The sequence below is a fragment of the Agelaius phoeniceus genome, chromosome 3 (genome assembly GCF_051311805.1).
Source record: "Agelaius phoeniceus isolate bAgePho1 chromosome 3, bAgePho1.hap1, whole genome shotgun sequence".
Classification (NCBI taxonomy): Eukaryota; Metazoa; Chordata; class Aves; order Passeriformes; family Icteridae; genus Agelaius; species Agelaius phoeniceus.
The window spans coordinates 70,207,074-70,234,189 of NC_135267.1; the positions used below are offsets into that span (position 1 = coordinate 70,207,074).

Genomic DNA, 27,116 nt, shown 5'->3' on the forward strand with positions numbered 1-27,116 from the left:
AATTTACTGAGAAAAGTGCTGTTACACTTCTTTAGGTGGGTGAGATGAATTCTAGCATCTGGGGAATATCCCAGTGAAAAGGAATGACAGTTTCTATTGTATTATATTTTAGAAAACTTGAGTTCCTCCTCCTGCCCCTCTCCAGGTGGTGGTCCTGCCCTCTGCTGATTCCTCTGCCTAGACCTAAATGCAGGCAGCTTTCACTTACTTTTCTTACAGCAGGATAGGGCTTTATAGTGAACTTCAGTATCAACTGGGAGAAATAAATAACTTGCCTTGACAAGCTAATATCAAATACACTGACAGGTGCAGCTTTAAAGACATAATTTGATGGGCAAGTACTGCGAATGAAATTCTACCCTGCTTGCCTTTATTAATGCCTTACTTTAGACTCCTTGCTTGCACTGCTGCAGGACAATCTCTGCCTGGTTTGATCTAATATTTTCATCTGTGAATAAGTAACTGATATTTTCTAGGACTCAAACTTGGCAAACATATATACATTGATATATATATATATGTGTCAAATACACTTTTTTAACATCTAAAAACAGTTTTCATCATATTCTCCAATACATTTTGTGTAAAACTTTTGTACCAGATGATCTACTTTTCTTTGCTTAAAAAAAACTAACCAGCAATAATTCCAAACACAGAAAAGTATACCCACAGCAAAAGAAGACTAAGCATGTGGTTGAATACTGTCCCAACCAGTGCTTTTATGGAGCACAGACCACCATCCCAGGGATTCTAGGAAGCCTGAACAGTATAACAGCACGGTCTTTGTTCTGTCTTGCTAAGCACATGAAAAACACCAAGGTCTTGCCTGTCTCCCATTACACAGGCTGCCTCTAAATAGTTGCTGAACAGAAGCCAGGCTTCAGGGTAAGACAGCATTATTGCCATCAGATCCAACTTGCTTTCATTGTGTTTGCTTTCATATTGTTTGATTAGTGGCTGCAGAAGAGAGAGAAATGAGAGAAATACAGCTCTTTTTGTACTCTAGAGCAGAGATGGAGGAAAGTCACTTGATCTTCTCATTTTATCTCTCTCATTCCTTATTACATCACCCCCAATTCTCACATCTCAGGGAATTGCACCTCACTCATGAGCCAGCAGTGTGCCCTTGTGGCCAAGAAGGCCATTGGTATCCTGGGGTACATCAGGAAAAGTACTGCCAGCAGGTCAAGGAAGGTGATCCTGCCCCTCTCCTCAGCCCTGGTGAAGTCATATTTGGATTGCTTTGTCCAATTTTGGACTCCTCAGTTCAGAAGAGACATGGAGCTTCTGGAGCAGATCCAGCAGAGGGCTGCAGAGTTCAAGGGACTGGATCTTCTGTCTTATGAAGAGAGGCCAAGGGAGCTGAGCCAAATCAGTCTTGAGAAGAGATGACAGAGAGGGGACCTGATCAATGTCTAATAGTATCTAAAGGGAGGGTGCCAAGAAGATGAATCCAGGTTCTTTTTGGTGATACCAACCAATAGGACAAGAGGCAATGGGCAGAAACCAATGCACAGGAAGTTCTACCTGAATATGAGGAAAAACTTCTTTATTGCATGAGCAACTGCACACTGAACAAACTTTCAAGGGAGGTTGTGGAGTCTCCCTCCTGGAGAAGTTCAAGAGCTGTCTTGATACAATCCTGTGCCAGGTGCTGTAGGACGACCCTGATTGAGGGAGGTTGGGCCAGATGACCCACTGTGGTCCCTTCCAATGTGACCCATTCTGAGAGATACCATGATTCATTCTGCAACTATTCCCATTAATATAAATTAAACATTTTAGAGAAATATTAAAGGAGGGAAAAAAGAAAAAGAACTGCAGCTGATAGATGTTAATATAGAAGGCACTGATATTTTATTAATAAACAGTGAGGTACAAGAATCATATGCAAGAGAATAGTTTTTCAAGGTTGGGAGAATGATGATTTGCACAATTTTGTTCCTCTGGCAGGTGATTGAGGATATAAACAGAAGATGTCCTCAAATAATCTTAAAAGCCTGGTTATGTAATAGTACCAATTATGGAGGGTTTTTTACAGAAAGCAAGGAATTAAGGCACAAAAGAACCACAGATGCAATATTCACAAACTCATGCCCTTCCGAAAATGGACATTGGGGGCATCCTTTAGAGGGGAAAATGGGTAATATTCACAGAGAAGCTGCCAGCTATCATTGAAGCCACCCACAATCTGTCAACATGCTGCTAGCAATTTTTTCTTCAAACTAATTAACACCTTGGTCAAGATGTATTCGCTTTTGTCTCTTGACTTACCTGACTTTTTTTTTATGATTTAGGTCAGAAGTTTGAAGAAATTCTGCAGTGAAAAATTATATGTGCAGGATGATCACTATGTGGAACAGGACCATTCTTTCCAAAAAAAGGCATTATTTTTTCCCACAGCTGAATTTACTGAGGAAACAATGACAGCCACATGACTCTGAATCTTGTTTAGTTTCTCTATTTCAGTGCTGCCTTCTCACAACATTTTCAGATGAAACTGTTCATGCCTAAAATGTTGCAGCTACTATTGTTTCATCAGAGGGAGTGTAAAGTGTATTTCTGTATAAATATCATAGTTACTGAAGGCTGCTCATTCTAACATTGGTCCTTTTCTGACAAATACTATTCATACAGGATTTATGACTACTAGTTAGTATAATATCTCTGGGGTAAAGCATTGCAAGAGTCCAAGGCCTAATGCCCTCCCCCTGACTCTGGATGGATTTTCTTAAGAGAATCCACCAACTCCTCTTAGCTGTGTTTCAGGTCAGAAGACTAAAACTTACAGAGGGAGGGTTTGAAAATTCAGCTCTGATGGACAGCACATGTAACATCGTCCTGGGTCAGCTCCTTTAGAATATAAAACAAGAGAGCTGTCAGACCTAAATAATGTAGCAATCATATTAAGTCTTGTAGTTCTCCAGTTTTACAGATTTTAAAAAGGGTGTCGTTTAAACATTGTTTGAATACCAGCAATGCAAGGGGGAAGGGAATAAATTCCATCTATTTTTTGTTCATTGAGTAAGCAACAGTTCCTGCATTCTGCAGTGGGTAGAGAGAAGTCACTAAGAAGCAGATAAACCTCTCACTGTGTCAGACAATTGCATATATCAACAAGTCTAAATAGCAAAATCAGAGTATAACCTGGATAAAGACAAGACTAAGAAAACCAGAAAGGTGACTCCTCAAACATCTGGAGTCTTCATGTGGATGTTCAGTCAGTTCACTTCAGTTCTCCACAGTCTGTGCCTCATTGTATGAAGTGGGAAAGCTGCAGCCATTCACCAGACTGGGGAAAACAAAGTATATTTCCCCAAAAGACTGCACTTCACAAGCTTCAGGAGGTACTGCTGAGGCTGTATTCCACACTTGCTTGACAGCGATATGGTCTCCAGCCCTGCATCTATCAAACATTAATGAACTCATCTTCACAAACCTTTTGAAAGGCAGGGAAACATTATCTCCCTTTCACAGATTTCCCTTTACAGGAGAACTGAGCCACAGCAAGATGTGAGTGATTTGCCTAGAGGAAATCTGTAGCCAAGCCAGAAACTGAACCCAGACCTTTCAAATTTCAGAGCACCATTCTCATAGTATGCAGTTCCAGTCTGATATACTGGCAGTTTTTGGATTTGCAACAGATTTCCGTAGAATTATTTTTTCCCTTTTTTGATTAGATCCTGCCTGCATCAGAACAGTCTTTCCCTAGGTTCATAATGCTTCCTGGTGTCTATATAAATGAAGCAGTTATAGCAGAGAAAAACATTTGGAATTTCACTCTTGCTTACAACTTTTGAGTCCAGTCGTTGTATGTCTAGTTTGGAGCCATTAGTCTGTCATTATCATTGCCATTATTTCTAACACAATGCCTAAATGTGAAATTCTGTTTTGACAAAATCTCTGCATCTCCTTTTATGACTCCTGAAATAAAAATGATTCCAATGGTGATATCATATGGTGTGTTGAGCACAGAAAACCTTGCCAATTGGAGTAAACTTTGATTTATAAGCTTTAGAGATGCAGTCTATATAACTTCAACCCTTTTAGTTTAGCATGCCAAATTATACTTTTTTTTTCCCCATTATACATTTTTTCCCCACAATTTGACCTGGATGCTCAGCCAAATAGCAAGTACAAGTAACATTGGTATATTTTTTGGTCATGCCCAGTCAGACATTTAAAGGATTCCTTGTCAGGCAGAGTAATCAGACTCCTCAGAAGCTGCCAGTGCCACCTTTCTTATGAAACAGTCCTTCCACTTCTCAACAGAGAGATCCAAATCACCACACCAAATAAAACAGATACTCACATTTGGTGTTTTATAATCCCCAGGACAGCAATGAGTTCTTTCTGTCTCAAAGAATTCCGTTCTTCATAATATTACGGTCACCATATGTGCATAAAAACCCAGGCTGGACAAACCACAGGGCCAAGGGCTCAGTGTAGGTTCTTGGAGATATCTGTGGACCTGGTAGGAGTGAAAGAACACTGGTTATTGCTTTGCATGGTAACTTTTAAAATCAGAAAGGAAGGTGGTTACACTGATATGATCTAAAATTTAAGGATTCCTTTCTTAAAGATCAACGTTCAATGTGTTGACTAGAGCCATCTAAGATAATAGGGGGATACCAAATTTTGATCTAAGTTGGTCATACAGGTAACAGAAGTGTGTGAGTTATCAGCTGACTGTTACCCTGAAATCAGCCCATGATAAACTAGAATACTTGAAAAAGGACAGCAAAATATGTAACAAAGGTCTTATAAATGTACCTCTTTTAATAGAAAAGGCAGTAAGATTTCACATTTTCCTTTGATATTTAGGATGCAATAGTAAAGACATTCCTATAATTGCAACAGCACATACAAAACCCAAAGGCCATAATTCTAATTAATTAAATCACTCTGTCTGTACTTGCTGCTGCTGCCTTTCAGCTACCACTGCTAAGTTATGTGCATTTCAAATGAATATTTCATTTTCTGAACTGCTTGCTGGCACAAGGTATGTAGTAGCTATTAGCATTATTACTGAATATGAGACAGTTAACAAGGTAGCAGCCTTAGCAAAACACAGCTTGATGGCAGAAAAAGGAAAAGAGACTTCAACAAAGAATTGCTGCCAAATGAGTGATGTTTCTAAATTCAATTTCATTTGAAAGATTAAAGGAAGAATGCAGTATAAAGTACTCAATGGATACCATTTGAAGCCATCTTAATATCATCTTACAATCAGTGATTAAAAGCTATATAATCAGGCTAAAAATCAAGAAAAAGATAAAAAGTAAAATCAATTAAAAAAGTAAATTCTGCCCTGCTACTCAGCTTCTGCTGTTGTTGATATTCTTCAGAAAAAAAGTAAAAACTTTTCCTTCCTTCCAGGAAAGAGGAAAGAATGGAAATGAGCCTATTTGCAAATTAGAAGTATGAATAAATAGGTAGAATCAGCACAGTCATTAGCTTAGAATTGACATAGATGGAGCAACCAGTTCCCTGAATCCTCTAATGCCAAACATACAGGGCTGACCACAATTAGTAAAGTTATTAATATAAAGTAATACTCAAATTCCTCAAATTATATATAGCTACAGCCTATACACCATCTATAACCATCTAAGTTCAAAGATCCTTTTTAGTGATGTATATTTCATCGTTTCATAAGCCTTAAAACTGATTCTAATATTTGATACATATATAGGGATATGATTTTCTTGAAGCTACAGCTCTTGGCTTGGTACAATACTGGGTTCAAAAAGGGATTTTCATCATAGCAACATCCAGTAACGGCAAATCCAGTACATGTAATGGCATATTTTAAACGGCTCAAATTAATATATTGTGTGGCTGCTATAAATGATAAGCTAATATATCTGCATCCTTATCAGAGACAGTAGTCCAGGGAGAGGGACACAGTAACTATAGCTAGAATTTTGGAAAACCAAATGGCGCTTGACCTTGACTATCCAATCAGCCGCTCAAATTTTCTTTCAAGAAAATTCTTAACAACAACTGTAATTATAAGGTTTTTTCAGTTTAACTGATTATCAATTTTTCAGAATTTGTAGATTTTTGTCGCAGACATCTTTTTCACTAAACATCCTTTCTTTAGGATTTTCCCTTCTGAGAAGCTGAGGCCTCAGAAAAAGAATGTAAACAATGGTTGTCTGCTGCTGTGGAATGCAACAGGTAGATTTTTGATTTGGCCATCTTGACTGCTTATAATTAACGGCCAATCAAGACCGAGCTATCTTGCACAGAGTCCAGGAGAGCTGCCTTTTGTTACCATTCTTTTCTATTCTATTCTTAGCTAGCCTGCTGAGCAAACCTCTTCTTCTATTTCTTCTTAGTATAGTTATAATGTAATATATGTATATCATAAAATAATAAATCAAGCCTTCTGAACATGGAGTCAACATTCTTGTCTCTTGCCTCATCCAAGAACCCCTGTGAACACTGTCACAGATTTTGACTCAGGAAAATCTGCCCTAATTTTTGCAATGTGTGTAGTCTAATGCTCACTTTGAAGTACACACCACGAAGAGATGTATACCTGAAAGAAATTTCAGTCACATTTAAATTACATCAGATACAGTGAGCAGTACAGGAGCAAATGCTCCTGTTATTCTCAACACACTGTTAAGAAGCACTGACAATCTGCCTTCTTTACATATGGCATTTCTTTAATGTATTTTTCATTCTCTGGATTCACTGGCAGGAACTTGGGCTGAAGTTACCATATTTTGCATATATAAATGCTGGAAAAATTATTTTTATGATGCTTTTTTCTGAATGTTTTTGTGTCAAAAGTATGGGATTATTCACTGTGTTTTCAACAGCAAGCTCATTGTGGATGTCATTCAAAAAAACAAAACTGCTTTCTTCTTTTGCTGTGATTGGATCTCCAGCGTTTCCTCCTATAAACTGCATTGAAAGATTACATTTTGCAAGGAAACCAATGTAATACATATATCTCCTCTATGCATGAGCATTGCATTATCTAATAGAGGAATATTACTGACATATAAAAAATAAGCAGTCAAAAGTTGAGAAAAATCAAGATTAAGGATGCATATTTCATACCAAATGAATTCTTTTTTTCTTGCAGCACAGATTAATTACACTGATTAATTACAGTATCACACAATGCCCAAGTCTTGCTTTGCACTGCCATGCATAAGAGGACAAGTGCAATATCATTAATTTATAGAGTTAATGAAAGTTCAGGATAAATTTGTGAGTTAATTTAACCAGAAACTAAATTTAGTAATCCAACTCATCACTGAAATATTCTGATTTTAATATACAAAGGGCATATGTTATTTGTAAGTCATGACAAAATATGAATTTTTCTCCCAAAATTTAGCATTTCTCAAGCTTATCAAGTCATTGGAAGCACAGACACAAAGACAGTCAAATAGAGCATTTGAAATCATGAGCTCCTGCATCACTTTTCTTTCTTCATATATGTAGGAGGTGGAATTAGAAGACCGAAGGGAGAAAGGAGGGACAGCTGGATACTTTTTTATTTCATTGGTGTCAGCTATCAAAATGGCCTGTCATGCTCTGATCTCTATAAATGCAAGATTTACCATCTGGACATGCAGTGAAGGCTACAATAAATGGGCCCAGCCCTTATGCTTTTGAGAAATGTGAAGTAATCAGGATGGTATAAGATGTAAGTGGGCCCAAAAATCACAAAATAAAAATTCACTGTTTTCTCACCTGTTGTCTGAATTGAAGCAGAATGCTGATGGCTGGGTTTTTTGCTATTATAGACATGAAAAAATTATAAAAGGATATTTCTGCTATGTTGAGGTCATGTCATGCTGAGTCTCTAAAGCAAGTATTTGGCAACGTATAAATCAAGTAATTAATTTAAACCAAAATTTTATCTAAATGGAGTCAAGCACAGAAATATAAGCCAAAACTCCTGGAACTCTCTCTTTGATACCTGTTAGGCATGGGTTGTGTTAGCTTTTCCTTGAATGAAAATCACAGTGTTGGTCTTTTTTGCACTGACATTGGGCTTGTTCTAAGAAGAAAGTTGAGCACATTAATGAGCATGGGAAAAATGGTAAATTGAAGCTATTAGGCCTGGTTTTGCATGTTTCTGTCTGTTGGTCTGGCCTTATTAAGGTGCTGTCACTTTCATCAAATCAAAGTGCTTGACAAATTTTGAAGACTTCTATGTCAGAAGGTTCTGGACATATAATTTTAATTTCTGGTAAACTTTGAGCAAATATTTTAGACAAATTGAAAAGCTCTGAAAAATCCTCTTTTCTCACACATTCATGTTTTCTGAGACACCATATAATCAGTTGGAAAAACCAAAGATTGAGCACTCTGGAATAATTTCAGAATGTGGACTGAATTAATTTTAGTGATGATAATAAAGAAAAAAAATGAGAGATGTTACTGAAAACATTGAAGAATAGGGAATGCTTTGCTTCAGAAGCTTTTTTGATGTAACGTATTAAGCAAACAAATATTACATTACCCATGCATTTGGAAACATCCAGGACCATAGGAAAAATGTGCCTTCAAAAGAGTCATCATTTACATCACAGTAACCATACTTGAATCATCTGGTACTTAAAACTGTCTACACCCACATGTTTTGTCCTCCCCAGACCTTGATTTATTACATATATATTGAGATGGTATGGTTTGTCAGCTTCTGTTCAACGTGAGGAAAGAGAATTCTTTGGGGAGACCTCATTGTGCCCTTCCAGTTCTTTAAGGGGGCTCATAAAAAGGAGGTCAAAGGACTTTTATACAAGCAAATAGTGACAGGAAAAGGGGCAATGGTTTTAAATTGAAAGAGGACAGGTTTAGTTTAGATGTCAGGAAGAAATTCTTTACTCAGAGGGTGGTGAATTGCTGGAAGAGTTTGCCCAGAGAAGCTGTAGGTGCTCTACCCATGAAAGTGTTCAAGACCCAGATGGGGCCCTGAGCAACCTCATCTAGTGACTGGCACCCCTTTCCATGGCAGAGGGGTTGGAACTAGATGATCTTTAAGGTCCTTCCAACCCTAAACATTTTATGGTTATTCTATGATTCTAGGGTATTTTCAATTTCAGCTGATGTTTGTGAATCAAGATTTCCTGGACTTTTAAAAGTCATAGAACCTTTGAGGTTTGAAAGGGACCATCAGGTCCAGCCAACAACATAACTACCATGTTCACCATCAAACCATTTCCTCAAGTGACACAGCCACACATGTTTTGAATACTTCCAGGGATGGTGACTCCATCACTTCCCTGGACAGTCTGTTCTATTGCTTTACAACCTTTTCTGTGGAAAAAAAAAAAAAAGTTCCTACTGTTCAGTCTGGACCTCTCCTGGTACAACTTGAGGCCACTTTTTCTCATCCTGTCATTTGATACTTGAGAAAAGAGACTGACACCCACCTGGCAAGAGTCTCCTTCCAGGACGTTGTAGGGAGCCATAAGGCCACCCCCGAGCCTCTTTTTCTTATGGCTAAACAACCCCAGATTCCTCAGTGACTCCTCACCAGACCTGTGCTCCAGACCCTTCCCCAGCTCTGCTGCCCTTCTCTGGACTCACTCCAGCACCTCAATGTCCTTCTTGTAATGAGGGACCAAAAACTGGACATGGGATTTGAGATGCAGTATCATCAACTGTTTTAATTAATACAGTGAAAAGTATTTCCCCTTAAATACATGTGCTTGTTCCATCTTGACCCTGCAGACCAAGAAGAAGTTTACCCTCTGCAGATGGTTTTGTATTTTAAACACCACCTGTGACATGTAGTCAGAAGGTCAAGGAAGGTGTATTGCCAATTCTTTACTACATTTTCAACATGACTGTGTTTTACTTTTAATTTTCTAAAGTTTGATGTGAGATTCACTGAAATGTATAATCTCTAAATGCAGTGTCTGTTACTATTATTATTAATTAACAATAATAATAAAGTAGGCATATACTTATATAGCTATATAAAATCCTAACACTTTCATAGAGTATGAGAGTTTGAAATCCTGCATTAGTCTGCCTCCAGGACACACCTCTTCACACTCAGTCCTGCTGATCCCTGGGTTGCACAGCTCTTTCAGCTTGGCAGGGAAGCACAGAGCAGTTCCTGCACTTCTGCTGCCTTGCACTGGCCCACCTTCCCTGTCCTCACTGCTGCTTCTGTACAGCACATCCCCAACATTACCTGGGTTTTTTTATGTATCCTCAGCTTGTCTTCCTTCGCTTCCAACTGACACATATTTAGAAATCTGGTACTTATTCCCCTCATTAATTTATGTGTCAATTTTCCACTCTTAGTGTCTTGCTCCAAGAACTGTTTCACAGTGGTCATAGATTTTATGACAAGAACAGTTTGCCTTACCACAGGTTAACCCATTCCTGCATCCCTGCACTGAATACCTTCCAGTCTTTACCTCATCACAGGCTATTTTTCGCCCTTTTTAGTAAGCCACATTAGCACAGACACAGTTCATCTATACCTGTCATTCCACCTTTTTTCTCATACCTGTAAATTTGCTCTCCCTGAAGACTTTATTTTCCAGTTTCATTTTAGGCACTTTGCAATTACAATTCATAATCATCAAAAGCCTTCCTTTTTTTGCTTTTTTCTCAAATCTGCATGGATTTCTCTTCACCAAACTGCAAAACCTGATCAGTTTCATCCATCTGGACCTGTCAGCTGTCTTAGTACTACCCAGAAACACCATTTCCCAAAATATTACTCTCTGTTGGTGCCCATGACACCATCTTCTAATTTTCATTCCCTTTTTCTCTCTCCAACTGTTTCTTTGGCAAAGCCTTTAGAAATCCTCCTCTGTCTTGCCATCATTTTCATTGACAGCTTCTGTTTTTTCATCTTCTTTTTATAATTTAGTTTTGTAATGTTCAATTACAAAAAAACCAAAAAACAAAAAGACCAAAGAACAAACCACAAACAACAACAACAAAAAAAGACTTTAGAATCCCACTCTAAATCCATCTTTGACATATGATCTTGGATTTTATCACTTATTTTAAACTTCCCATTGCAAAAGCAGACCTCTGTGTTGGCCCCATCAAACTGTGTACTGAAGGAAGTCCTTCAATTTGACAATCATCAAAATAAAATGACAGAAAAATTAGGTCATGTGTCTATGAGAAACAGGCCAGCTAGGCTTCCCTTTTGCAGAGTAGCTTAAATCAAACAGTTTAGAAAAGCAAGTAATTTATATCTGGTTGCAAGACATATTGATGACTGCCAGTAGGAGGAGAAGATGGAAAAATAATCAGCTGCATCCTGTGCAGACTATTTTGAACTTCTGAGTGATCTCAAGCCATGTATTCCATTAGTAATCACAGTCATGGGATGCTGTGAATTTAGAAAGGGCAGTTCAGGAGGTTGCTGTCCCATCTGTCCACACCATGTTCCTGCCAAGCACCCCTGCCATAACAGTGGCAGAAAAAAAAAAAGAAAATTTGTAAGCAGTTGCCATGCGATTTTAACCACAAGGAAGGCTGGAATCATACCAGTACAACAGGTTGAACTGCAGTGAGCAAGGCACACTAACACATCTGCTTCTGCCTTACTATTCAAAATATCCCTAACAGCCAGTGAGGAGGAAAGTGAGCTACTAGGGGGAAAATATTGTTTTAAGTTACAGTATCTTTTTGCCCTCCTGAACTTGAGTCAGAATATCACCATTTCCTCCTTTCACACTCTTCCCTGCTACCCTCAAGGCATCCGTGTGGCAACTGGGTCAGCACCAGGACAAGCACATCAAAAGGGGAGCCCACACATACAGTTTTACAGAATTTTTCACTGCCTGGTGTCCGTCAAGGGGAGGAAAGAATCTGTACTCAAATGCCTTGCTTAGTGATACACAGCACTTGGAGTCTGTTCTGTATTCTCTGACCCAAGACAGCCCAGGCAAATCTGCACCCTGGCTGATGTACCAGGAGCAGGATGCTCTGCTGCCAGCCCTCCCAACACCCACAGACACCACTAGACTATTAGTACATAAACTAATTATTAAAGATGTATCTTTTACACAGCTTAAAAATGGCAATGACTTGTACACAGTGCTAATTAAACCTAATTTCTTCATGTGTTTGCAGGCATTAGCGCTCATTGCTGAGGAATCCATTATTTATCTACTAAAACAGTCCTCCTGTTCTTGGCACAGAGAAGCACTGGATGAAATGTTAATTTTCGCACGTTTAAAGTTTGGTGAGGGCAGCATAAGCATGAAAATTAATTTCAGCAAGGCAGCAAAACAATAGGAAATGCACCTGCATAGCAATGCCCTTTACTCTTCTGACAAATAAGAATTCATCATTTTATGGAATGAAATTCATGGTTGGAGTCATTCCTGATAAGTTATGTGATAAAAGCTCATCTGCAAGCCCAGAAAGAAGCACAGAAGCACAACTGTCAAAAAGTCCCTGGACTCTTAAGTTAAGCATTTTGTTATGCAGCAAGCTCTTCTCTGCCCTGCTGACACAGTAGTTCAGCTTTGTAGAAATATCTTGTGCTTCTTGAGTGCAGATGGAGGACAGATTTCCCAGAGAAGGATAGAAGAGCCTCAGACAGACCAGTGAGCCAGTAGAAGGAAAATAGGATGGCCTTGCTTCAGATCCTTCATCTCCTACAAGACACAGTGGTTGATCCCTTGGGAAGCCTTTGGGCTGGGACTTCCAAGAGAGTGTGAAGACTGATCACAAATGCAGAGAGAAAAAAAAAATCTGAATGAAGCATGGCCATGTTTAGGTATTTGCTAACCTGGCTTGTCCTTCATTTAAGCCAGTGGATAAACCAATCACTCAGCATGGGCAAAGTGAAGTGTCAAGAACAGTAAACAAAGGCAACTGATAAATGATGTTTTGGAAGAAGGAAGCTGCTCCTGTGGAGAACAAGGCCAGCAACATGGCTGAAAAGGAGAGCTTAAAGCTGATGCTGGTTTTGAACAATATTTGCATTTGCTTTCTCCAAACATGTGTCATCTTGAGAAATTGAAGTGCGCTGTTTATACTCAGCATTCCCCTTTGGTTCATTTTCATTGCATCACATGGTGATAATTCCATATTGCAGAGCTCCTCAAAGGGATCACACAGTTCAAATTATGAATTTGAAAGCAGAAAGCTGACACTGAAATCTGTTTGCTGCACTTGCTGGAACTTAAAGAACTTTACAGAATTGTTTTAGTATTTCAATTTTTTTCTAGCGAGGAAAATGAAGCATTTAAGTGCCAACGCAAAGGAAAGCATTTTGAAGTTCAAGGGCTTTTTAACAAATGACAGAAGAAATAAATTACTTAAAGCTATTATTGCATTTCCCCTGCAGTCCAGTGCTGTTTGTATAAAGAGATAATTGTCACTAGGAATGCATAGAACCCACTGTTTGATTCTCAGTGAGAGAAATCGAACATGCCTAAAAAACAACATTATGAGAAACCGGATCAATTGTATTTGCATAACAAATGCTTGGCAGCCATTTTACTTGCAAATAATCTAACTCATGATGCCTTTAAAATGTTGAAAGGAGCTTCTTATACAATTACGCAGTAAAAGGCAGAAATAAAAAATACAAAATTATTGTTAAAAGACACTGAGGAATCAAACAACCCAACACTCAAGTGGCCATGCAATGACTGCATTTCTTGTAGGGAGACACATGGCATGTGAGTTTTGACTTCTTTCAGGTATCAAATATTCTCTTTATAACAAATATTTGTTAAGCTTCTCTATTATCCAAGTACAAAAGTTCTGACACATTACAACTCATTTTTTTTCCCCACAAAGCATCCTGAGAATGATCCTGTCATTTTTGCCTAGAAACTGGTGAATAATATCATGCTATTTCTGTGGGACAAGACTATTAAGAGATTTTCTTAGTTCATGATAAAGATTTTGAATTATGGATGGAAGTCTACAAAATTTAAACTAAATGAGAATTATTAAAGAAAATTAATAATCCTAAAGAAAAAAAATTAAAACAGCAAGTAGAGTAATTTACTCACACATATGAATGGGATTTTTATGCCCTTTTTAGATTTAGGAAGCAATATATGAATCCTAAGTTTTTCTACATAACAAGCATTGATGTGTTAATTAAAGAAATAAAATTAATATTGTTAGCTGAGATTTTGTTCAGACAAGAATACTGCAACTTCTTGGTCAATCTGTGCTAAAAGTTACATATTTTATGTCAAGATGAATTTTCTAGAGGCTGTGTTTTTAAATTAGCTTTTAATCCTTCCTTTTGGAAATGCCTTTCTCAGCTCTTTTCAAATGAAATGAAGACTAATGAAGATAAGGAGAGGAATTTAAGTCCAAATATACTAAAATAGTTCAGCAGCTGAATTCTGAGGAATTCTTGTCATCATTCATTCACGTGCATCATGTCATTCCTCTTTCCATTGACACTAACAGTCAAACCTTCTGTATGACTTAGCATCTAAAAAATCAAATAAATTAATGCAAAAGCCCATAAATTAATGAAAAAGCAGCTTTCTGATCCCTCATAAAGACAGCTGGACATGAGGTGAAAGACTGCCATTAAAACTTTGATAAGTATTATACAGTCATGCATTAGGTTGGAAAAGAATGAAACAAACTCCCAAAGGAAATGCATCATTACCAATGTTGAAGAGTATATGAAAGAGTTATGAAACTTTCTTCTTTCCTTTTATACTTGCATCAATAACTCAGATTAAGATGCCATGCCCTGATGCAGTCCCAGCAATATATCTAAATGCTGTCTTTACATGTAATAACTTATTTCCATATTTGGCAGAAACTCTCAGTAGTGTTCTTGTCTGCAGCTTCAGATCTCAGTGCAGTAGTGCCATGAGATTTCAGCTGCAAAACTTGAACTTCCATCTTTGTACATAGATCTTGAACAAGAGTTTACTTCATCCTTCAAATGTCAGAGTTCTGACTGTAGAATGCATTAAAAAAAAAGGATATGTTAGATGGTTCCCTAAACCAGCACAGGTTAGAGCATCCTAGAGCTGATCCAGTCCAACAAGTTCCCAGAATTGTTCCCACCTCTGAGAGTTACTGAGGCACATAAGTCTGAGTAACTGATTTATGAAGAGTTGGAGGGTTTCCTCTACTCAATGAAAATAAGGAACAGTGAAAGGTGGAGCAAAGGAAGTCTCATACTTGAGAAATGTGTAACAGGAGGAACAAATTAAAAGTGAAATAGGAACATTTCTCCCCTAAAGCTTTTAAGTCTTGCCGGTCTCTTTCTAAAATTTGATAGGAAGCACAAAAAGCAGTGTGGCCAGTGAACCATTGACTCATGTCACCTCTCCCTTACAACCTTTTTAGCTACCCTTTTTGCTCCCACCTATTTCTCTCAGCTGTCCTGGCTCACTGCTTTACAGAGAGCAAACCGCAAGGAGTCCAAGACAAGAGCATTAAATAGCATCTATATTTCTGCTGAACTCTAAGGTAGCTCTGACTGCTGACAAAACAGTTTTGCATGAGGAACAGAAAAATAAAGCAAGCTAGTGCGTTTTATTTTTCTTTCCTACAATCCTTGTGAAATAGAGAAATTCTCTTTGAATTTCAAACAAAAAAATAAAGATGGATTGCTTTCATACTCATTTTAAGAGGGCAAGGACAAAAAAAGCATCCACATGGATTGAAGCCATAAAACTTTACAGAAACTTCCTGTCAAATGAAGAAAAATTGCCTTATTTGGCATAAGATAAACAAATTTCTAACAAAGAGAAAATTCACAGTAAAAACCTAGGAGACATTAAGAAAGGTCAATAGTTCTTTGAATATTCTTGCCTGGTTTTGTCCCACTTTTCTTGTGGCTTAAGTCTGTTTAATTTAAGCAACCAAATAATCAGCTTATTTTCTTTGTAATTTTCAGTTGAGGAAAACAGGTGAGATTTTCCCTCCCCAGCTGATGCATTCACAAGCTATTGGAACCCTCACATGTTCCTCTTACTGAAAAAAAAAAATCATCATCTGCAAAGAATGAGCCTCTTACAAGGCTACAGCCAAAAACAGACTTGAAAATGTTGCTGACAGAGTGAGAATTAAGTATTTCTGACCTTCAGGCTGCCTGTCATGGTAAGTCTAGTACTACTTTTAAGCATCAGATATGGCCCATCAGAAATGTCATTTGTTCTGTGAGAGGTATTTCTGCTAGTCCCTTATATTGATACCAAATGTTGCTTTGACTGTAAAGCAACTTTTTTCATGGAACACATTAATTAAGTTTCATATTATCCTTCAGGATCTTGACAGAGCATTGTAATACTGTGGGACTAACTTTTGTTCCCTTCCAGCTGACTAGAACATGAATTTAAAGTACTTTCTAGCTACATGAAAGAGTGTTTTACTGCAAAAGCACACATTTATAAGAGTAACAGTTAATTAAACGTCTGAAAGATTTTTTCCTTCCCTTGCCTTTCTGCATAAACCCCCTCCATGAGACAAGTGCATTCTTTAAACAACTCTGTTCTGGTAGAACCATTTATGCATTTTCACTTTTTCAAGCAGTATAAAAAAGTTAGATACCCTCAAAAGCTTTAACATCATAGAAGTTCTAAATTTGCTTTTATCATTATTTTAGTCTTTGGATTGATTTTATCAATAAAGAATCTAGGATAGTCCCAGATGCTTGTCACAAGCAGAAATATATTAAAAAATTATTTGGAATAGCACAATAGGGGATATTGATATGTTGTCATCTTATTACAAAAGTCCCATACCATCTTGGTGACCTTGCATAGGGCAGCTCCTTCACAGCACGGCCAACAAACTCCAACTCTTTCCCCACCCAGCTAACCCACTCCTTTGTAGCACTCCTCTTCTTATTGGACACAGCTGTGGCCTATTAAGGGCAGGCCTGTTCCTAATCTTTGGTGATTGGTACAGCTGCAACTCCTCAGGTGTGAGACTACCTTCTGCACTATCATTATTTTCTTACATTCTATCCCTCCACATTAATACAGCTTTATTATATTTTAAACGTTTTTTTAAAAAACATTTAAAATGGTTTTTTCCACCTGACTACTATGCCATACAATAACTGCAAACTGAAGTGTCATAACTTCATTAAGGTTTGATTTTTGCCTATAAAGTCTTCCTTTACTTCTTGGGTTATTTATTAATAAATCTCTCAATATCTACCCTCTTCAGGGATACTGTAGATACTGTAGACACAGCGCTGTTGTAGCTGAGTTTGAAACACAGAATCAAATTTAGGCCTTCAGGAGACAAGACGATGTTCCAGGTGAGGTCTGATCTAGATTTAAACCTTTTATTGCAAGTCACAACGAGAACACTTATCTTTAAAAATAGCAGACTTTGAAACTGAATGTGTTTCAAATAAACCATACTTAAGATACAAGACAGTGAGAAAGTATGTCTTCTCTTCTTTTTAAAGACTTTCCAAAATCCAAGTGGAAAGTCTAACTTTTCTTTAGCATATATGATAAAAAAATGTAGAGGAACAAAAGAAAAAGGAGTGTATGATTAAATAAAAATAGAACTGCTTTGTCCCACTTTCCAATGTCCCTGGTGCAGTTACTTGATAAGATCTGCACCTACCCAATCACCTTTCCACTTTGGCCCTATCTCCCCAGCTTACTCTTGAGAGAGTTGGGGAAGACAAAACATGAAAAGTTTTACAAAGGTTAAGAGGCAGGTTAAACCTGCTTCTGTGATTCAAAAAATAGAGGCTCAGCAGAGTCATAGATGGAAACTACATCAGCCCTAGAGAACTTTTCTTGTTTTTCCCACTTTGGCTTTTGGATATCTCCTATTTTTTTCCTCTGACTCGTAAAAAATTATTTAGGCTCATTCAGCTTACTGCGTAACAGCTGGAGAGTGAACCTATTCAGAGGAATATTTGCAAAGACAGCTTACTGCTGGATAACAAATTCCAAATATTTCATATACCATGTTCTAAAGCAACTGTAACAGTCCACAAATTCAGTGAAGCCATTGTCTAGTCAAAAAAAACCATATTCAAATTTGTTGTAACTATTTGCAAGAATATGACTTACCTTTTGGTTGCAGTTTCATGCTGAGAAATCCAGTAAACAACACGGCGTCTTCCAACCAGAAAAGTGTTTCCACTTAGTTAAAAACCACAGATCAAAGTTCCAGCTTGAAAGAAGGACATGTCTATTAGATCAGCTTCTGACAACAACACGGCATTTCTTTGAATAAATGAATTTCTAAAAGTGTCAGTGGCATCTATCAGTCAGACAGGTTGGTTGGTTAAATATTCATAGGAACTTTGCAGTAATCCTTGAAGTCCTTAAGCCTTTTGAATTTTCAGTAGGTCAGCTAGTCCAGTCAGATTTGCCAGCAGCACTGATTTCTTCCTAAAAGGGTCTACAGGAAATGGTAACAAATCATGCCATTGGTAAGTTTTCATTTTTCATCCTAAACATTGCAAAATTTCACTTTAACCTAAAACATATAATGAATTAATTACTGTCTGGAAAGCTTGCTCAGAGTATATTGGCCATGTTTTGACTTCTACATTAATTCACTCAAGTAGTCTCAGATACATCCATTTCAGACCATAAAATAATAATTTAGATTATTAATAAAATCCCAATACAACAAAGAGTCTTGATGTTAGTAGAAAAATAACTCCTAAGATTTTAAAGAAAAATCTTAATATTCTTGGTTTTTATATATATATTATAACACCTCAGAAAGCCCTATGCCATCCTGCTGGAACCCAAATAATTGTATTACAAATTAGTTATTTGAATAGGTGAGCATTAGAACAGAAAATACAAAGGCCTGAGTAGTTTATTTCTAAAAGTGGACCTGAAAGACATCAATGATTAAGACAGATTTTCATTGGAGAACTGTATTTTGTTAAATAGGTGCAACAGTTTATATTAGGAAGTCTGGTTTTAATTTGCTTATAATGTCTCCATAATTTAGTTATAGGTTTGACTTTCATGTGATGGAGTCTGACTTTGTCTGAAAACTTTCAGCATGAAAAACCCCACACAGAAAATAACACTATGGCAAATGTTGTGTTTTGTGTTATCTTAAAAATTGAAACATAACAGTTCTGATATTTGCTTCATTTACAATTTAAAGCAGCCTGTTTAAACTTGTCAGAAGAGCTATTTGACATTGCAGGTATGTGTGCTGTTTTTCCTCCTGTTCCAGTCACCTTTTCAAATTAAGGAAAAGTCCCTGAGGATGTGGGTTACTGTACAGTCAGGAGATGAGCCTCATGTCCCCACCTAACATAGTTTCTCTATGCTTTTCCTAGCCATGTCTAGTAAATTAAACATGCTCCTAACCATTTTCTGCCAATGAATGATTCTGCCAATGAATGTATGCCACAGAAGTGCAGAACAGATGAGCAAAACATCATTTAGATGATCAGACACTGTCCTTGAGTCAATAGAAAGGAATAATACCTGACTAAATTTTTGTATCACTTCCTCTGCCATGATGGAGACTCTCCCAGACACACAGCTTCCATTCTGACAGGACCTAAAGGAGGTTAATTGGCCCACAGAAAGAATCTGGAATGTACAAGACTCCAAATGTTCTCAAAACACTTTTCTCCTGCTTTGTTACACCCTAAGTTCACCCAGAGTGTTTTAAAGGGGCTTAAATGCTTTGACACTGCTGGGTGGAGTGCAGGAGAAGACAACAAACTTCTCAGGAGGCTGAATTGCAAACTTTTACTTGCAAGCTTCAGAGAGCAAAGGTCTTAGCAAATTTTAAATCAACATCCAGTTAAAAACTCCACAAGGCACTGACTTAGCAAACTCTAATTCATCCAACTTTAAGTTACACTGATTTTGAGAAAAGAATGTTAGAAGAAAGAGAGAGAGAGGGAGAGAGAAAAGAGAAGGGAAGTCCTGGGAAGGGAAGTTCGGGGAAAGGAAGGAAAGCTCTGGAAAGAGAAGGGAAGCTCCAGGAAGGGAAGTTCGCCTTTGTAGGGATTTTCATTCTAGTACAGGAGAAAGTTGTGTCACTATTCACTAGGCAGTTTGCCGGATGTGTTAACTTTAATTAATTAATTTAATGCTCTGGCATTTAAATGACAGGATAAAGTTTTTGAAAAGGACATTGAGAATGGCCTGCCATGTGTAGAGGCCTGAACTAACTGCTGGCCATCCCATAAAAGTACACTGTAAGTGATAGCATAGCAGCTGGTTTTGAAGATGTGGAACCTCTTTTCCATACTGGAGAAGGAGAGGAGGAAAATTGCAGCTTGGATGAGGATCACAGTTGTCTGTTTTCTGATTATGAGAGGGGCTGGTTCAGATAAACAAACCAAACCAAGATGACACCCAGACTTCCAAAGGCAGAACAGAATGTTTAGTGTGCAACACTTCTATGGGTCCCAACTCAGGAAAAAGTCAGTTGCCATTTGGTCTGAAGAGGGCGTAGACAACAAACCTGAGTAACTGGAACATGATGAAGAGTTAAAATTTGTATTTGAGGCAAGAAAACAATCAGATTTTGAGATTATGAAGAAAATCTAGTTCATCCCAAGTCTAATATAACTGAAAAATTTAACATTACTTTTAAATATATTATAATTCAAAATTACATTTTTAATGGAGAATTTTGTCAATATTTGTATTTAAACATCTCACTGTAGCTTTCAGGAAATAATGTGTAATTTTTAAATGTTTGGAATCATTTTCAATCTCTTCCATATTGACTGAAGTACTTCTTAAGCAAAAGTTTGCATATGTAATTAGAAAACTGTATGCCTGAATATGTGCAGCAATTTATTTGCAGCACTGTACATTTTTGGGCATTTATACCATTGAAATTAGTTGCCTCAAATATTTACACTTATTATTTCATTTTAAAATGTTATCAGAGACACTTCAGTTATACTAGAAATCTATGCTATGTCATTGGTTCATACACATACAGTATGACCTTTCCTTTTTTTTATCCATCTGCTTTTACTTCATTTTACTCTGAAGTCAGGGTAATTAAAAATTTCATAATATTTCATTTTATAACAGATTTTTTGCATGTGTGTGGGATGATGAGGAAAAACTTAATCGCTTTGAGTGACATATCTTTTATTTCTGTTTCGAAAAGCACTCTACTCACATGTTCAAAGACTAATCTGAATTCCAGGAATGTTTTAGCTTCAAGATGTGCACAACTGTCTTCCATGTCATGACTAACAATTATGTTAATAGAAAAGTATATTGAGATGTAACTTGGACAACATTTGTGAGTTTCTCAATCTAATCAAGGAATGTCTTTTATTTTCTAAAGTTCTATGGAATTCTTATGCATTTCTCAATGAATTATTGCAACTTTGAAACTTACTGTTTTTGGAGAATAGGTTTGGGTATATTGTTAAGTACGACATTTTTGGAGTTTTTCAAATTTGTGTATCTAATGAACTGAAAGCTTACTTTGATGAAGCAATGATTTTTGCTCTGATCCCATATTCGTTAAAAATAAAATATGAGAGTTCTTCATGCTGAACTGTTTTTTGTTGTACTGGCTGAAGTACCTTTGGTTGTTGAGCAGGGCTCATGGGGCATATTTTCTGCTTGTGCTTTGATCACTCAAGCTTCAAACACAACTGCTAAAATTTATAATAGATCCCAAATCAATGACAAAGTTACACTTTCCATGAACCCTAATTGTGTGCACATCTTTTAAAGTTTTATTTTTAATATGCCATTTATTGACTTAACCAGTTACTTGCTTTTCTCTAGTAATAGGAAAGTGGTTCTAAAATTTGTATTTTTATAGTGTGGTTCTTTGCCAAATATGGCTATAACTGAGAATTAAGACAATACTCAGCATTGCTTAGGTGGTGACTCAATATGAGTGAAATATTAAAGGAACACAAGGTCAATGTCTCTTCACTTTGATAAGTGCTTTGATGAAAAAGTCAGACAAAAATATTGTGGATGTATTTGTGCTTTCAAAGCAAATTAATTGAACGGAGTGAAAAAAGAAAATTTTCTTCCCAAGGAAAAAAAAGGCTATCTGTACATCTGCAGTTTGAGATGAAAGGTAGCACAAGGACAATAGTGCTTTCATTGGTGGTGCTCTTCTCCCATTATAGCTTGGCCCCACAATGCTTTATTTATCGGGAATGTATTATGGGAGACTGTTTAAAAATATCCAGGTGATAAATATTCCTTTCCTGCTGTATTTAGAATAAATGGTTTACTGTAATACTGGAATTGCAGAAGAATTTAGTTCAGAACTTCTGGGAAAATGAACTTAATAAGCCCTTAAAGCATTCATCTATTTCTAAGCCTTTTCAATATTTTTGTTAAAAGACTAAGCCCGTTTCAAAAATCATTGTCCATATTTTTCTAACATTTTTGAGGTATGACTGACAAATGCACATTTTCCTCACTTCTGGTCTGTTTTTCAGACCTTTGTGTGTATCACAAATCTCATTTCTGGAATAAAAAGTCTATAGTTTTATCTGCTGAACACAAGTATTTGCAGACTGAGTCTCATTAATTATACGTTGAGATAAAAAATTATTTTAAAAATTACTTGTGGTACCTTTATGATGATTTCTGTTACATTTACAAGTGTTTTTTCTTAGTTAAACCATACCAACTAAGATACATGTACCAACACAGCAGTGTAGGAATATTCTGGGGAGAAACCAGCTGTAATATTTAACAGTATGCACCTCTGTGAGGATATATATCTCTCTGCCACTTCAAATTTTACTGTGTAGTGCTGGGAGCTGAGGGTACCCTGTTAAGGCTGGTCCCACATCAGCAGGCTCAGGCTGAAGGGTGCCAACAAGGCTTGGCCTGTCAGCCACAAAGTTTACTTCAGACATAAGGAAAGGCAGCTCAGACCAGAGAGAAAACGCAGTCTGTTTTCCTCTGAATTACCCATCAGTCACTGGGGGATGAGTCCATAGAGAAGAATGGGTAAGACTCTTTAAAGACATGGACTCCCTATGCACATTTTTCAGTGTCCCTTTCTGAAAGCCAGCCCACCATACCTCCTGGACTGGAGAGTTACTGAAATTTCTATCTTATTGCAATTCTCTGTGTCTAGTTTCAATGCACAGCAAGGACCAGCTGATTTCCTGTTTTCCTGAAGAACCCATGCACTTTGCTACCCTGCCAAAAAGGATTTAAGCTTCTTTACTGAGCAGGCAACCAAAGCACTGGGAACTATGAGTCAAAATGCACAGCAGCTGCAAGGATCTGAACACAGTGGGAGTAGGCCTCTGCTGGAGGGAGATTGGACATTGTGGGACAAAGTACCAGGGAAGGAGGCAGGCTGAGGACAGCTAAAGAAGATGATGGCCAAGGCAGCAGAAAAATCAGAGAAAAATTTTAAGCATGACTTAAAAGGCAGAGTTTGTAGGGAGAGAGTTGTCAGGGGAAAAGAATGGAGATGTTAGAATTCAGCAGCATGAGGGGCAAAGGGTTAGTCTCCTTTCTCCATTAAGAAACAGTACTTGGCCAGAGGTAGCTGAAGTTTGAGATCCCTGGCAGTGCTGGTAAGGTTCAAGATCCCTGGAAATGCTGGTGATTGATCACCTCAGGACCCAGTGAGTTGCAACAGCTCAGCCTAGAGAAGACCTTATATTTATGACATATTAGCTCATCTGACTTGCTTTAATTGAAGCGAGAGCACTTGACTGAGTAGTTATGCCAGCAGGTCCACAAGTCAGTAGCCCCAGCAAATAGTGCAGATAAACAGATGGGAACAAGGCAGGGCTGGCAGTGTCTTCACTTGGCTCTGCTGCAGTTAGGTCAGGATGTGTGACCACAGCCTCAATATTGTGGTCAGCCACTCTGGTCAAAATTAACATCTCCAATGCTTTGTTATTTTGGTCCCATGTGCTGAGTTGTGAGAAAGCAGCACGGCAGGTTTTTCTCCTTTACTAGATTCTTGAGAAAGAAGGGGACTCTTCATCATTTTTCTGTGATTACTATGTTCAACAATAAGCTTCATTTCTCTTTATTAAGAAGATCCAGCATAAATTATTGAAAACTTCCTGCAGTTTTTCTAAATAAGCCTGAAGTTTGCTGAATGTCCATCATCATCATCACTTCCTAGAAGCTTTCACCTCCCTTTCATTGAAAGTTTGTCCTCTCTGGTTACTCTTCTCCATGATGGGGAAGGTGATGACCTATCCGTGTGAATGTTGTGCTCCCTCTGTCACACTCAAGGCTCTGCATTGTTACTGTGGAGGCATCCAGGACAATTTTTCCTTTCCTCAGCTTTCTGGGTGTATCATGTTTTTGTTCAGTGACGACACTTACCATGTCCCTACCATTTTGGCTTCCCTTTTCTTTTGGCATGTGGGCATTCCCCCCACAGCCTCAACTTATTCCATTCACATCCCTTTCAGGATTATGTGGTGCTGAAACTGCAATGACTCAGAAAGTCACTCTGGGCAGCTGGAATTGCAGCAGAGCTGAGCACTACAGGGGGGATGACAGAGGGCTTAGGCAAGGCATGATGCTGAGCTCTGGAGTTGGGAGACTGCCTGGCAGCCTTACAGGCCACCAGGGCAGCTCTGGGACTTCTGTCTGTGTTTCTTTTGATTCTGGCTGAGCACTTTCTCCCAGTCAAGTAATCTCTGATGGCTTTCTGCAGTCATCAGAGAAAAAACTGAGGGTTGTTTTTTTCATTTGGAAAAAGGAAAAAAAAGACAAAAGGCAGTAGATTTAGGCATATTTTCACCCAATTACATAGTTCCTCAAAGAAGGCTCTAGGAAATTGTTATCTATAATGCTGAAAAATCGGAACAGAAAGACTTGTGGTGAGCTGATTGTGAACTCTTTGTTGGTTAGAGTGGTGCCCTATAGATTTCAGACTGGGAGGAACCTCACTCTTCCAGAGAGAAACAAGAGGAGTTCCAAAGAAGCTTTTAATTTTTGCTACTTGCTGCAAGTTATACTTGATGATACTCAGAAGGAACTTGTTGGTGGCCAAATAATGGTTCAGATACATAAAGCTAATGTAATATGGTTCAGATATATAAAGATTCTGAAAAAGAAACTATCATTCTCATCTCCCATAGCTTTATTGAAGGTAAAAAACCTTCAATATATGAAAAAGGTTGATTTTCAAACTTTTATGACTTGTGGTTTTGATTTACTTCTTTGTATGCGTTTGTTTTAATAGTGTCTGAAGCAGGCACACTGAAAATGTGGCTCTTCTGTAGGAATGAGGCTGTTTCTCCCTTTTATTACAAAACTTCTGTTGGTTCCAGATTTATGAATCAGTGTTGTTTTCCTGTGTTGGATTTACTTGCAGTCAGACTACTTGTCTGAACTTCTTTCCCTGTCAGTGGAAAGGAATACAATTTGCTCAAGTATGAGTCATCTTGTCTTTCAGCAGATTTCTAAGGCAGGTCAGATGAATCATTTTTCTTGGTACCTACTTCTCCTTGCTGACAATAAAGGGAATCTAACAGAACAGCTCTGATATATCCCATACATGTTTTAAGTGTCTAAAGCTAATTGAGATGAAACCTACTTTCAGTGTTTTTGGAAAATGTACACAATCTATCAATATGAATTGGCTTCTGGGTGAAATGGAAGCTATGGGTACCTAACCTTCCAGCAGAGGTCTGTCCTTCAGTGAGGGAGTCCATGTCATCACATTGCCTACAGTCGTGAATTTTGTCTCTTTAATAGGTTTGTTGTGTACCAACTAATGCCCTATGCAGAAAGGCTTCCTGCTATGTTTCAGGGGAAATAAAAAAGAGTATTTAGCCTGATGAATTTGATCAAGTGTATGGCACTTTTCCAGCAAAATCTCTCATGACTATTTCTTTTAATTGGAAAATCCCGGCCTGTTTTATTTGGGGCATTTTCTTACCTGTAGGAGCAGAGTTGTCACTGCAGACTGTGGCCCCAGCGATTAATCATTTTGCACAAGTCCCTTGTATTCCTGACCACCCCCACAGGACCTATTCAGCCACACTTGTCTTAGTTTGCAGAACCTAAAACATTAATCCAGAAATCTATAATGCTTTTTCATATTATAGTAATAATTTTAAAAACTAGTGATTAGAGAAAACTCTTAATTCAGAAAGAATGGAATAATAGCTGTAAGTGTCAGGAGACCCAATTTCTTTCTCCAGTTTCTGGCGGTTAAACTTACTATTGGGTTCTCTGGAATATGATATAACAGAGAACACATTTCAGAAAGCACATTGTCATTTTCTGTAGCACTGAGCAAGCATATCTTTCCATGCCAGTGGGACATCAAGTTTGTTTGGAAGAAAGACATGTAATTCAATTTGCTTTCACATTGCTTTCTGTCTTTAAGATCTAACTTCCTCCTTCTGGCTCCTTGGACCAGACTATTGATCATTCTGCGTTCTGGAAACTAGAAACAAACATGTTTCAGGAGCTGCCTTTAGGGATATATGAATGCCAGTATGTCTCCAAATATCCTTCTGTAGAGTAATCAAACACTGTATTTGCTGGCAGATGCTGTAATAAGTTGCATTTGTTTATGATACAACCTGGCTGAAGTAAACATGAATAATTTCAGTCAAGCACCATGCATCCTTTAAGTCTTGAAGGAGTATTTCTCACAGCAATCTCTGAGGCTCATTAGTACCAATTCTTTTGCCTCCACAATGGTGGGAGGGTGTCTGAGACAATATTTATAGGGAATAATACTATCCTTCATCAACTGAAAAAGTGGATAAAGCTGTCTTCAGGTATTGTTCTATTACTCGATTTTCTGCCAGTTTTCCTATTCAGCTACAACTTTTTTACTTCAACATCTTTTTTTGAGTCTGACATTGCCTTTCCTTGCACAGCACTTCAGTTCTATATCCACGAGTATTTGGAACAAGGATGGTCCTTTTAAAGTTATCATCCATGTTTGCAATGGAAATATATTTACAATATATATACATACATACTATTATCTTCTCAAGTTCTGCCTGAAGGGAAAGAGATCAATACACAATTGATTGCTTGAAAATGTTTACACTAGAGTGATCTTCAAATAAACTACCCAGGGCTTAAAAATCAAACAAACAAGTCCTGTTTACTGTACCACTGCATCCTCTAATCGGGAGCAGAAGAGAATGCAAAACTGTTAAAGACAGCCCTCAGTGGTGTGATGAAGTAAATCATTCATTGGGGATTGTGTTTCTCGTTAATTACAGAAATTACTCA

The 27,116-nt window shown here is 37.7% G+C and overlaps 1 long non-coding RNA gene across 1 annotated transcript in view; it reads right to left on the reverse strand.

Moving 5' to 3' along the window:
- Positions 1 to 18,202, reverse strand: part of LOC143693716 (uncharacterized) — a 34,877-nt gene extending 16,675 nt beyond the window's left edge. Inside the window, exons 1-2 of the long non-coding RNA XR_013181654.1 lie at positions 18,003 to 18,202; positions 4,313 to 4,471 (exon numbers count right to left, since the gene is read on the reverse strand). This is a non-coding gene — a long non-coding RNA (uncharacterized LOC143693716). The remainder of the gene's footprint in view (positions 1 to 4,312; positions 4,472 to 18,002) is intronic.
- Positions 18,203 to 27,116: the final 8,914 nt, after the last annotated feature.